Source organism: Trichosurus vulpecula, chromosome 9, assembly GCF_011100635.1.
Source record: "Trichosurus vulpecula isolate mTriVul1 chromosome 9, mTriVul1.pri, whole genome shotgun sequence".
NCBI classification, from domain to species: domain Eukaryota; kingdom Metazoa; phylum Chordata; class Mammalia; order Diprotodontia; family Phalangeridae; genus Trichosurus; species Trichosurus vulpecula.
In genome coordinates this window covers 60530891-60545378 of record NC_050581.1, presented here as the reverse complement: position 1 = coordinate 60545378, position 14488 = coordinate 60530891, and the positions used below count along the sequence as shown (strand labels likewise).

Below are 14488 nucleotides of genomic sequence, written 5' to 3'. Positions count from 1 at the left end.
GTCCACCTGTACCTACCTGTGAGCATTGCTATCTCCGGGAGGACAGGTTATTAGCCAGGGAATAATAACCCTGCAGGGAATGGTTGCCTCCTTTTGGGCCCATGGCAAAGGAAAAAAAAACTGACCCAAAGGCTTTGTTAAGTTGGAAATCAAGCTCAGTCCCACTGTTCTTTCTCCTGCTCTGCTCACTCCCATAGCAGAGCTGTGTAAGGGCCCAAGTAAAAGGCTTGATTTTGCAGGGTTGGGGGGAGAAAGCATGCTGTCTACTGAGATGGTGATATAAGTAGGCTAGTTTGGAGACTTGTAAATGGTGGTGTTTTTGTGGTCATGTTGATGATGCCAGTGGTGATCTAGAGTTGGGTGGTGATTTTTTTTAAGGGGATACCATGAAAAGCTTCTCAAATAACTCCTTTGGCCTTGGTGAATTTTTGCTATATGCAGGATTTAGGCAGTCCTACTGTTTCTTTTGAATGGGTGAAGGGAGCTTTGCCTTATTATTCCTTGACGGAATTATTTTCCTAAGAAGGGTTTCGCATTGTTTTTTAGTGAGGACAACAGTTTCAGGACTGGAAGGGACCTCAGATGTCGTTTAGTCCTCTGGCCATGGAATATGTCTTAGGCTGTCAACTGGTTGTTCTTCCCCATTGGTTTTAACTGTCTGTCTTTGTTAGGAGGGAGTCCTTTAATAGGAAGGGATTGGTACTAGGAAATAGCTGTTGTAAAAATAAAACAAAACCTAAACCAAACAAAGCCATCAATAAATCAATAAAAAAGAGTCATTTGGTTCAGTCTACCCCTGATTAGGATTCTCTTCTATGTAAGTCAGTTCATTTCATCACGCATATGTTAAAGGCCAGCTGTAATGTGCCAGGTATTAAGTATGCAAGGACCGTAATAATAATGATAATAGCTGGCATTGAAGCTTTGTTACACACTTTACAAATAAATAGCATCTCATTTTATCCCTGTGACAACTCTGTGAGGTATTTAATATACCCATTTTACAGATGAGGAAACTTGAGGCAGATAGCGGTTAAGTGACAGTCAGCAAGTGTGTGAGGTCTGGTTTAAATTTGGGTCTTCTTGACTCCAGGTCCCGTGCTTTGTCCCCTGAGCCACCTATGTGCTGCCTCCTGTCTCAACATTCCCTGCCCTTGAGGAATTGACATTCTGTTAGGGGATAACAACAGATACATAGAAAACTAAATACAAAATGTATATGAAGAATACACATTTGGGGACAGGTCTAATGTGAAGGGCAATTTGCTAACAACAGAAAAGGGGTTCCTGAGGGCACAATGGAAGGGCAGTGAGATAGGGACATAGGAAGGGTTGGGGCTGGCATTGGTTGGTGTGAGGAAGTGGGGAATAGCGCTAAGGAAGGGAGCCCAGTGATCTTTCCATTATGCTTTGGAGTATCTTGGCCTAAAGCAATGGAATGAAATTAAAAAAACATTTTTTTGTTACTATCGTTTGTCTTTATATGGTCTACATTTTCCCCAGAATCCCTCCCATTCCAGAAAGCTATCTGTTACGACAAAGACTTTTTAAAAAGGGAAAAAATGTTCAACAAAACTAACCAAAATATTTTTAAAAGCCTGACGTCATATACAATCTTTTATGCTCCTTCTCTCCCATCCCTGTAAAGAATTAAGGGAAGGAGACTTTTCGTATTTATTCTCTGGGGTCAAGTGTGGTCATTATAATTTTGTAGCATTCAGTTTCAGTGGTTGTTGTTCTTTGATTTATATGATTATAGTCATTGTGTATGTTGTTTTTATTTCATTTGTATAATTTTGTGTAAATGGAATGGAATTTAATAGAAATAAATGTAAAGACCCGTACTTGGATTCCAGGAACCAATCCCACAAGTGCTGAAGGGGCAATATGGAGTAGGGCTTGGTTGATGCTTGATATTGAGGGAAGCTTAGTCAGAGCCAGTACTGTGTCATCAACATCCAAATAGCAAATACAATCTTTTTGGCTGCAGTAAGAGAGGCATAGTATCCACACCCAGGTAGATAAATCTCACTGTAGTCTTTGTTTGTTGGGCCACATCTAGAGTATTGTGTTCGATCATAGTGTCCAGTTTTAGGTACTACAATAATTTTTTTTCATCTTTCTTGTTTTATTTTTTTAAAATGCGCCTATTATTTATTTATTTTTAACATTTTTTAAAGTTGTAAATGTTCTGAATTCTCTCCCTCCTTCTTGCCCCTCCCCTACCCATTGAGAAGGCAAGCAATGTAATATCAATTATACCTGTAAAATCATGCAAAATATATTTCCATATTAGCCATATTGCAAAACAAACAAACAAGAAAAACAAAGTAAAAAAATTATACTTCAGTCTGCATTCAGATTTCATCAGTTCTTTCTCTGGAGGTGGATAGCATTTTTTATCATAAGTGCTTTAGAATTTTCTTGGATCGTCGTATTGATCACAGTAGCTAAGTCTTTCACAGCTGATCATTGTTACAATATTGTTGTTACTATATACGATGTTCTCCTGGCTTACTTACTTCATTTTGTACCAGTTCACATAAATCTTCCCAGATTTTTCTGAAACCATTCTCCTCATCATTTCTTATGGTACAATGGTACTCCATCACAATCATATACCACAGCTTGTTCAGACATTCCCCAATTGATGGGCATCTCTTCGATTTCTAATTCTTTGACGCCACAAAAAGAGCTACTATATATATATATATATATATATATATATATATATATATATATATATATTTACATATAGGTCATTTTCCTTTTTAAAAATAATATTTTCCACCAGTTACATTTAAAGACAAATCTTAACATTCATTTAAAAAATTTTTGAGTTTTAAATTTTCTCTTTCCCTCCCTGAGACAGTAAGCAATTTGATATAGGTTATACGTGTTCAATCATGCAAAACATATTACCATATTAGTCATGTTGTGAAAGAAGAATCAAACCCAAAGGAAAAAATGGAGAAAATTACAGAAAGTGAAAAATTGTATGCTTGAATCTGCATACAGAATATATCAGTTCTTTCTCTGGAAGCGAGGATAGCATTTTTCAACATGAGTCCTTTGAAATTGCCTTGGATCATTTTTGCTGAGAGTAGCTAAGTCATTCATAGTTGCTCATCTTACAGTATTTCTGTTACTGTGTACAGTGTTCTCCTGGTTCTGTTTACTTCACTTTGTATCAGTTCATATAAGTCTTTCTAGGTTTTTCTGAAAACAGCCTGCTCATCATTTCCAATTCATAGCCACCACAAAAAAAGCTGCTAGAAATATTTTTGTACAAATAGCTCCTTCCCCTTCCCCCTACCCTTTAAAATCTCTTTGGGATATAGACCTAGTGGTAGATAAGGGTATGCACAGTTTTATAGCCCTTTGGGTATAGTTTCAAATTGTTCTCCAGAATAGTTGGATCAATTTACAACTTCACCAACAGTGTGCATTAGTGTCTTAATTCTCCCATATTCCCTCCAACATTTATTATTTTCTTTCTTTGTCATATTGGCCAGTCTTACAGGTGTGAGGTGGTACCTCTGAGTTGTTTTAATTTGCATTTCTCTAATCAATAGTGATTTAGAGAATTTTTATAAGATTATAGATAGCTTGATTTCTTCTTCTAAAAACTGCCTATTCATATCCATTGACCATTTATCAATTGGGGAATGACTCTTTGTTTTTATAAATTTTACTCCATTCCCTATACATTTGAGAAAGGCGCCATATTTAAAGAAGGACATTGATGGACCTGATTGTGTCCAGAGGCAAGACACTCAAGTATAGCAAAGAATGTGAAAATAGTACTTTAACATTGATATTTGGTTTTTTGAATTATTGAAATTTGACTCTCTTGAGCAATTTCCCAGTTAAAGGAACTGGTAACATTTACCCTGAAGAAGACAGGACACGACTTGGAGGTGTGGGTAGAGAATTTAATAGTAATTTTCTAAATATTTAGAAGGTTATGATCTCAAAGAGAGAACAGATTTGTTTTCCCAAAGGCAGAAGTAATAATAGGTATAGGGACTTGTGATTTCTTTGGTATAGGAAATTCCTGGATGAGGTACCAATTCTCCTCTCAGTCTTAGAGAGCTGTGAAGATCACTGAGAGGCTTTTAAAAAAATCAACAAGTACATGTTTATTTATATATTCAAAGAAAACATTGATAGTCTAAGAAAATGTGATGTATTATCAATTACCTTAACCTGAGGTACAGGGAAGATTTGATTGGTTGTGTATCTTGTGTGCCTGCTCAGGTAGAAAGGAAAGGATGGAATTTTGCTAAGTGCCTACTTTTAAGATTTGAGTTAGTGGAAGAGTGGGGAGGAGGATGAGGAGGATGGGTGGGGCCAGCAAGGCTGGGTGATTATTTTCCTAGGGAGCCTTTTGCAGTGGGAGTAGAGAACCTGATACTTCATCTAGACCAGGAACTATGGACAGAGGAATCTGTTGGATTGACTTATAAGAGTACGGGCTCAGTTTGTGCCTCTACTTGAGCTGATCAGTAGTTATATCTGCTGCAATCGCAAGCTGGGGTCTGTTGCTGAGTGGAGAACTATAGTAGCATCATCCCCTGCAGCTCAGAAAGACAACATCCATAGCCAGATGAGGGAATCACAATGTTCAAGGTCAATGAACTCAGAAATATCTACCTTTTAATCCTTTTACCAACTATTTTTCTATTGTCAGTACATTTCTTCCCTCAGTCCAGGGTCACATAGCCAGAGTGTTTCTAGAGTGTTTTAACGTTTGAAAACCATCATCTGTGTGAGGTGGATAGTAAAATATCTTGAAAGATCGGTACAGGAAGGCAGACTTTATCTCAGCATAAGCAAGAATTTTCTATCAGAGCCAATGGCAGTTTTTTCATCATGTAAAAGGCTGATTTCCAGCTATCAATCTAGAGCAGGGGTACAGTTGGAGAAGTTGAAGAACCAGTCCATTTTTGTGATCCAGTCATGAGATGACAGTTGCTAAGTCAACAAGGGTGAGAGACAAGCCCAAGAAGGGTTGCTTTGATTAGCTGATTAAGATCAAGTACAAAGCAAACTAATATGAGTGGGGGTGTCTACAACTGAGAATTTCTTGTTGTCATTTAGTTGTGTCAGATTCTTGGCAAAAATACTGAAGTGGTTTGCCATGTCCTTTTCCAGTGTGTCCCCATTTTACAGATGAGAGACTGAGGTAAATAGGGGTTAAGTAACTTGCCTATGGTCATACAGCTCTTATGTGAGGCAGGATTTGAACTCAGATCTTCCTGACTTCAGGCCAGTGCTCTATCCACTGCACCGCCTAGGTGCCCCACAATTGAGAATAGTCAGAACCTATAGATGTTAACAGTGTTTTTGTGACTGCACACCTTCTGAAGGTGCTAAGAAGTTCCTTTAGTCCTGATCTTCCTGGTGCATGTGGGACCTGGACCCTAACACCTGACTGAGTTCTGACGCTACCAATGGAAACTGATTAAGGAAAAGGCTCTTGGGAATGGATAATGAGGTACTGGCTTACATTCACCTTACAGAGATCTTCTCAGGTGTAATGCAATTAAAAAAAAGTCAGGGGAGTGGGGTAGATGAACAATCCCAGAAATGATTTTTCCCCTTCTTCCTTTCCAGGGAAATCCCCCTTGGAAATGATCCTGTTTAGTTAGAACAGATGGAGATTGGATGATCTGTGTGTTTGTCATTGACATCAACATTGAGGGGAGGGGTCAGTTTAAACATTGGCTTCAGTCCTTGTTTAAACTTAAAAATAGCACTTTATATCTCTAGTAGTCCTTTTTCTAGTAGTCCTTCCCATCTGTAGCCATGTTGGGTGTGGTTTAGAGGGTTTTTTTTTTCTCTTAATGATGTCACTGATGTCAATACATTAGCTCCTGACAGTCCATGTTTGCACATCCTCATTTTTAATGAGAGCTAGAACAAATCTTAGAGGTCATTTTATCTACCCCCTCCCCCTCACTTACAGAGGAAGAAACGGTCCCTGAAAGGTTAAATGACTTTTCTGTGGTTATAGAGGTAGTTAAGAGGCAAAGCTGGAATTTTAACCCTGGTTCTCTTACTACAAATACAGCATGTTTTTCATTATATCTAACACTCTTTCCCTTTCTGCCATTCTCAGAACTGCTCCCAGGCACCTCCTTTAGGATTATAGGTTCTTTATGAAGACAGCAACTAGCTTGCAAAGAGCTTTGGCTGTGTTCTGTTTTAGTTTTATTTTCCAAAAGTGGTGATCATGGACAAAGATGGCGGGGTGATGTATTTGTGTAATATAAGGGTATGGAAATCTTCCTCTTTTTACCCTTCTCTCATTACTTTCCTTTATTTTTTGACCCCAAATCATTCTGTGTTCTCTCTATCAAAAAATAGATTTAGCCTCCAATTGCTGTGGAAGGCCTATTGCATAGCTCTGTTTAAGCCTGTACTATTAAGCCTAAGAAATTCAAACTCACTAACATATGAATTGGCTGATGAGTCACAGTTCACAGCTCCAAGATTATCTACCAAATGGGGATAGCCACAGAAGCATTGGTGTTTGGCATTCAAGGTTCACCGTGACTGCTTTTCCCTATATCCTAGCTTGCCCCTTGCTATTGGTCTAATGTAATTCCAACTCTGCTTTAAGGCCAAGAAGTAAAAATATTCTCTCTGTGTATTCCAGGCAGAATGGACAAATAAAGTGTGAAGTAAACTTCTGTTGTCTTTAGTCAGGTGCGCCATGTTGAAAGAAAATGTTAAGGTAAAATCGGAGCCCTGGCTTTGTTTATGTTCACTGCTTCCATTTCCTCACTACTTAATCATTTTTTAACCTAAAATAATCTAACTTCTGTCCCACCACTCTTCTGAAACTGCTCTCTGCAAGCTTATTAATGACTTTCTAATTATCAAATTCAACAACCTTTTCTTAATCTTTATCCTTCTTGACCCGTTCCTTATAGCATTTGCCACTGTCAATTCTACATTACCTAAAACTTGCTTATGTTTCCATGAATACTGAAGCTTCCTGGTTCTCTATCAGTATCTTTGATTCTTCTTCCTCTGTTTCCTTCACAGCCTTTATTTTCCCCTCTAGCAAATGTGGCTGTTCTCCAAGGTTCAGACAGCCACCAATCAACCAACAAGCATTTTATTAAATGCCTATTCTGTGTCAGACATTGTGCTAAGGACGTTAAGACAAAAACAAACATTCCCTGGGTCAAGTTACTTCACTCCTTTATAAAATTCGCAGTTCAGCTAAGATTACTTTGGGTGGGGGAGGACTAGGAGATTTTAAAGAATCCTCCAAACTAATATTCTGTTTCTATGCTTATGATTTTCAATTCCCTGCTAGGGGGACATTTTGACTTTATTTCTCCTTGGACATTTTGACTTTATTTCTAACATAACATATCTAAAACAGAATTCATCTTCTCCCTCTAAGACTGCCTTTTTCCTCCAGAGAGCTGAATTGTAAGTGGTATTTTCATTCTCCCAGTGACCCAGGCTCAAAACTAAAAGTAGTGTTTGACTTCTCCCTCTCTTTTGCTTTTCACATTAGTCACTCCCTAAATTGATTCTTCCCTCGTAATGTGTCTCACATCTCTACCTCCCTTTGTATTTCTAGTGCTATTGTTCTGGTCTAGGACCATATCACCTCACATATGAACTACTACTATGGTTTTCCAACCCATCTCCCTGCTTCTAGTTGTCCCTACATCCAGGCCATCCTGTATATCACCGTCAGTTTAATTCAACAAATAATTTACTGAGTGCCTACTATGTACATCATACTAAGTACTGATATGCTGCTTCTTTGTTCAGAAAGTTTCAATGCCTTACCATTATTTATAAAATAAAATCCAAATTCCTTAGTTAGGCATTCAAGACCTATCATATGGACCCAATTTACCTTTCCAATCAATCTCCCACTCACCCATTGCCCAAACTACCTCCTTCAATCAGATGAGCTTGTTATGCTATCCTTTTTTCAGTCTCCCTTTCGCCCTTCATCATCTTCTTTTATCTGATTCCTGTCTATCCTTCAAGGCTAAGCTCAAATGAACCTCTGTGATGCATGTCTTTCCTGATTGCTTTAGCCACCCTACGGGGATAAATCTCTGACTTCCTTTCTATAAGACTTATTAACAACAGCACTCATGTGGCCGTTGCAAGTTTCCTTGTTTTCTTATTTATATTTGTATTTATATGTCCTGTCCCAACTGAACTGTAAGCTCCCAAAGATCATATACAATGGCTTAGAATTTTTGTGCCTTTTGCTAGTGTATCATTTGCATAGTTGATTGGCAGAAATGAGAGCCAAAGCTCTACCTTGAGCAGGCAAGAGGAAAAATGTTTTGTTAGCCTATTTCATAACTATTCATGTTCATAACAGTAATGAAAGATTGGTGTAGATTGTGATGAGATCCTGCAGCTATTAGACCTCTTTATATGCCTTTTTTGTGGTATTTAACCCTAGGCAATTTATCTTCAGGATTAGTATTACTGAGGAGGTTAGAAATCTAAATCCATGACTGTGTTTTATCTTTGGTTCTCATTGCTCCTCTGTGACCTCCCCCCTTGGCTCCCTTTATGCTTCATCTTGCCCTCATATCTCTGCCCCCCAGAAAGCCAGCTCCCCTCTCTTCTTTTCTTTGTAGCATCAAAAAGGCTTTGATCAAGCACCTCTCTGTACTTGGTGCTTTGATTGGCACTGAGCAAAAAGCAAGTTAGATCTAGGAATTGGCAGTTTTTCAGTAGGCAAACTTGATACAGTCAGACTTAAAAGATCCTATAATATAGACAGTTAAATAAATCCTGAGTCAGAATTAAAATTAAATGATTTATATTACAAGTAGCTGCTTAGAACATTTTGGAGGGTGAAGAAAGGAGTCACAGGAGTTGTATGATGAGATAAAATGGAATTAGAGAATTGGTTCTTTTCTAGTTCAAGAGGGGAAGCATTCTTGGAGATGACTTTTTTGGAACTGCTTAAATGGGGGAAAGAAAGGGAAACCTAGGGAAGGTTTAAAGGTGTATGATGTTTGGATGAAGCTGATGTGATTGGGGGCAGGGGGATGCCATTAAGAAACCTTGGGGCCAAAGGGAAGAGTAAGGGTGTCAGTAGTAATCTATTCAGGGAAAGCCTACTTGAATGAATGAATGAATGAATAAAACAGTATTTAGCACTTATTAAGTACCACACACTGTGCTATATTCTGGGGATATGAAGGCAAAAGACAGACAAGCCCTACCTTCTAAAAGGGGAGACAATATTATTATTAGTGACATTAATAACTAATATTATAGAATTGTAAGATTTGCTGAGAGCTAAGATATCACGGTTGATCCATACAACAATCCGAAGTGCTGCTATCATTCGCATTTTTGAGAAAATGGAGACCGAGAGGTTGAGTGAACTTGCCCATGCTCACACGGTAAGTGTCTGCATTAGTATGTCAACTCAGGTCTTCCTGGTTCCAAGTCTAACGCTCTATACTTTGTCTTATATAGTCGCCCCATGGGGTGCCTCATACTGGCCAGGGAAGAGTGAAGTCACAGGGTTGGTGGATGAAGGCCAAGGGTAAACAATTGGCACTCATTTCAGGAACAATGGTAGCCTGTATTTGACTGCTTGGCTCTGGATCACCTAGAGGTAAGATGAGCTCAGTTTTTAGGGTGAGCCCTATTGCCTTGTCTCCACAGCTTCAAATAGATTAACTCTTTCCCACCACTGCCCCCTCCTTCAGCCAATGGTCATATCGTAATTGTGATGAAGACATGCATGTATTCCATATGGCTTTGGACTGTGCCACAATTTGGCCAAGGTTTATTTTACTTTATTTTTAAGTAGGTCTGATCAGGCAAAGACTTGATGCGCATTATTAAACTTGTCAGCATCTGCCAGAGTCATGGGAATGCAGGGTCAGGACAGAGGCCAGAAAGTGCTACAATTTTTTATTGGAATTTTGGCAAATAGACTTTGGTCCTGTATTGGACCTTTGAGAATTTGCAGCTCTAACTGCTTGAGGTTGCTTTCATGGATTTTGTCAGCTCTCCAAATCTGGTAAATTAGCTCTGCTGTGCAGGGCTTGCAGGAGAAGAAAGCACAGGGGTGGTTCTGAGAGAATTCCTCCTGAGTGTATGGGTTCTTTCCTGAGAGCCCGGCAGGTGGTGCGTTGCTGTCTTTTCATCAACCGGGCTGTGAAGCTTGCAGAGATGCCAAAGGGCTGACAAAAGTCTGCTCTGTTCTCCTTCTTCAAAGCCTTGAGTTTTATTGTTGCTTCTGAACAATTTGTCAAATCAAATGTCAGATTCCATCAGTTGGGTTAGTAGGTGATGTTGCACATTTCCTCAAATTGCTCCTGGCAATGACGAGTTCCATCATAATCAGTGAGTCCCCTTTCATCCTGACAGCCATGTCCACCTCTAAGACATATCTAGCCAAGGGCAGAGGTTTCCTTCCATGCAAGTGATTTTGCCTCTTTTTAAAAAAAAAATTTAAGGAAAGTGGCTATTCTTCAGGAGAGCTATTGCCACTTCTGTCTTAAACTGGGTATCTGAAATTTCTAGATTTTTTAGGGATTTGGGAGACAAGGAAAATCTAGATGGAAATCTAGGTTTACATTTTTAAAATCCACACATCCTCTCATACTTCACTTTAGTTATTAATTTTGACCCTTTCACCAAGCATATCTTTGACCAAGAAGGCTGACAGGGAAGAAAATTGATTTGAATTTCTGTTTCTTTTATTTCTCTGATCCATCCTTTGATAGAGAGGAAATACACATTGAAATGATCAAAGGCAAGTAGTAGAAGGGAGGAGACAAAACAGATTCTATGGCTAGAATCCATAAACTAGATCTGCTCCTGGATAGTTGGAAACCTGCTGCAATTGAATAAAAATTCTATTTTTGGTTGGTCAAAACAGTAGTTGTAGTATTTGAGCTATTGTCCCAATGAGCTCACCTTTCTTAATCAAAGACCTTCAGGCTAAATAATCCAAGTTCCTTTCATTTTTTTCTTCTATTTTTCAACCATCTGATCTTTTTCATTGCTTTTGTTGGAACCTTTTCTACATTCTTTGTGTTTGGAATTACGGTATTTCAACCTAGAAACTCAGCTCTTGTTATCAAATACTGATTAGTTTCTAGGGACCGAAGTTATACAATATTCCAGTTTGGAAATTGCACAACTACTAACAATACTGTACTTTTCTTATAACATAGGTACTGTGAGCTTCTAACCCTTTCTTGATTAATATTTTTTTGGTAAGCCTGCAAGTATTATTGTAATTTGTGACACAAAATCATCAATGACCTCAGCTTTCATTTGGTTCTAATATAGTACTGCCAGAATATTTCTACAATTCTATAATTAGAATATATTTTATTATGTCTCCTATGAATGAAAAGTTTGGCAATAGGAGGTTGTGAACCGAAATGTCCTGAAGGTCCTCTTATTTTGTCTGAAGTTTTAATATTTATTTGGATCTGCCTTAAATCTCTCCTTACTTTAGTCCATCCTCTATTGAGCTGCCAAAGGGAACCTTCTAAAGTGAAGATCTAACCATATCACCCTCCTACCCCCATTCAATAAATTTTAGTGGTTCCTTATTACCTTTAGGATCAAATATGGAATTCTCTCTCTCCTTCCCTTCTTTCCTTCCTTCATCTTTTCCTCCCTCCTTCCCTTCTTTCCTTCCCTTTTACCTATTAATCCTGGGCCTCAATTAGTATTGTTAATTGATTACTGCCTGGAATTTTGCCCTAAAGGCCACTGTGTTTTAAAGGATAAAATCAAATCTTCCCAGAAATCCTAGAAATATAATTAGCTTAGCTGAGGAGTGTAGTTGGCAGAAGCTGCTGGAAGGTGGCATTCTTTTTCTTCCGGTGGGAAATCCTTCCATTTCTATGGAGCCTGTGGATTGGCAGTAATTAAGGCTTTTGGATACCTGGGCAGACCACAGCGACTGAGCTTGGCAGTAAATGGAATCCTATCAGTCAGATCTTTAAGGGATTTCCAAGAGCTAGTCAGGTTGCTCGTTTTTATCTTCTAAAAAAGCGAAAGACTGTTTAGTGATAAAGTAATATGAGCCCAGTGGAAGAGCTACCACACATCTCTAGATTTCTTTTCTGAAGCTTTGAGGTTTGAGAAGAACAATAAAAGAAAAGCATATATTGCAGGTCCTGGGTAACAATGACAGGTCACTGTCCAGTTTTTTAATCCCATCTTTCCAAAGGCCTATTCCTAGTTTCACTTTGTTCTTTTTTTTCTTTTCTACTGTTAATATCAGGGAATATGATGGGGTAGGGATAGAGTACTACAGAATTAGGTAACATGATCTCTGTCCCTTCAAGGAGCTTCCAGGCCAGTTATGGAAAGAGTGCAGTGACTTAGAAGTGTTTGTAATTGTTTCAACATTCTGTATCATATTTTGACAGAAGACAGATATATTAGTCCAAGCTATAAAACAGAGCTACGTAGTATTTCCCTTTTGGATATCTGAGAGGAGTTGTTTTTGGTTTGTCTTTACTGTATTGAATAAGATTTTATAACAATTTAACTATTATGTTAACTATTGTGTTGGGGTTAAAATAACCCCAGCAATTTGATCTTTATATTTCATGACTCATTTTGAATATTACTATATTGGCATGAATATAGGTGGCCCCCAAATGTAGGCTGTGCCCTTAAAATGATTTTATATACATACATCTTTTTGAACAGAAGAAGGGAAGCATAGTAGAAAGAGAGCCAGCCTTAAAACCAGGGGATCCCGAATTAAAGTCTTGCCTCTTATAAATACTGATTGTTAATTGATAGTTATGATACCTAGCATTTATATAGCACCCACTATGTGCCAGGCAATGTGCAACCTGGGAAAAGGTGCTATGATTATCTTTATCTTGTGAATGATGAAACTGAGGCAGAGAGGTTAAGTGCCTTGCCCAGGGTTACACAGCTAGAAAGTGTCTGAGGCTAGATTCAAACTGAGGTCTTCTTCACTCCAGGCCCAATACTCTGGACACTATGGTGTCATTTAGCTGCCTTGTGTGACCCTAGCCAAGTCTCTTATGATCTCAGTGCTCTAGACAACTCTCTAAGTCTATAACTTATTAAGAAGATGCTAGCCTGTGTTGGTAGAAGACATTTCCTTTCTGGGAGTTCCTTACCCAGTGAAATCAGAGGCCCAGTCCCTAGTCCTGTCTTTGTTTTTTCCTTTAGCAAAGGCATTTACTCAAATGGTATAATTAGGACAATAGGTACAAAGCATTTCCTCCAGCACCAGGGACATACTTTCTTCTCTCACCTTGGTCTTTAGGGAGAGTGGTCTCAGGCTGAGAACAGGTTTTATATAGCATTAGTCTCATCAAGTTCATGTCCAAATTCGACACTGTATCCTTACCTGCCACTGGGCTGAGTCCTAAAGGTCATTCCTTGCTCTTCAGGGCATCAGTGCTTTGCTGGCTGGCAGCATGGACTATGACCCCCAGAATCCTAGGCCTTGGGAGGCCCCTGGAGGTGTGCTTTCCCCAACTTCTGGAACTCACAGGGGCTAATCCTCCAGATTAATCTTCTTCATAAAAGAAAAAAAAAGAGGAAAAAATTTATACAATAATTTTATATTTAAAAAGAATAGCAAGCTGTATATAACAGATTTCAAGTTTCATGTGCCATCATTTTTACATACTATGTTATAGAAGTTCTTGTTTTATTCCATAAATTAAAAATAAATAAAAATTTTTAAAAAGAACAAGTTTTAAGGCAAAGAACTGAAGCCCCCATTTTCACATGTTGGGGCTGTATCCGGGTCTTTGAAGGGAGAAAGTCCAATATCTCTCTCCTTATATTATTGCATCTTACCAGATATCATCAGCAGTGGTGTCAAACCAAGAGTAGAGATCTACAAAGCAGGAACAGCGAAAGAGAATGCTATCTTTATCTCTTTAAAGGGAAAATATATGTCTATGTTAAGAAGTATTATCAATTGTGCAGCACATACAGGTGTCATACAAGACAGATTTTTTGGGGGGGAAAGTGTAGTTTAAATTTAGATTGATACTTTAAGAGGTCTGTGATTTCATTGGTGTTAGTACTCTTCACCAGCACAGATTGCAGCACTTTAGCAGATAGTCATCAAGGAGGCAGCATAGACCAGTGAAAACAGCTCTGGGTTTGAATACCAGTTAAACTGCTTCCTTCCTAGGCAAATTAATGAACCCCTCAGAGTTTCAATTTCCACCTCTTGATAAGGGGCTAGGACTAAATGACCTAGAAATTCCCTTCTGCCTCTAAATCTATGAGTTCATGATCCTAAATGCTAAATGCTTAGTAATAAGGTTAAGGAGGTAATGAGAATGCTGGAGAAGTTAACTTAGGAAGTCATCCAGAAAGACATGAGTCCTGAAACTATTGCAGAATGTGTTGGAAAGAGCCTCAAGGACCATCAAATCCAATTGGCCCCTGAATAAGAATCCTTTCTGTGACATCCCTCATAAATTGTTAT

At 38.5% G+C, this 14488-nt stretch overlaps 1 protein-coding gene across 5 annotated transcripts in view; it reads left to right on the top strand.

Moving 5' to 3' along the window:
• The window catches only part of UNC13B (unc-13 homolog B), a 331346-nt gene that overhangs the window by 146548 nt on the left and 170310 nt on the right, over positions 1–14488 (top strand). The window lies entirely within an intron of this gene.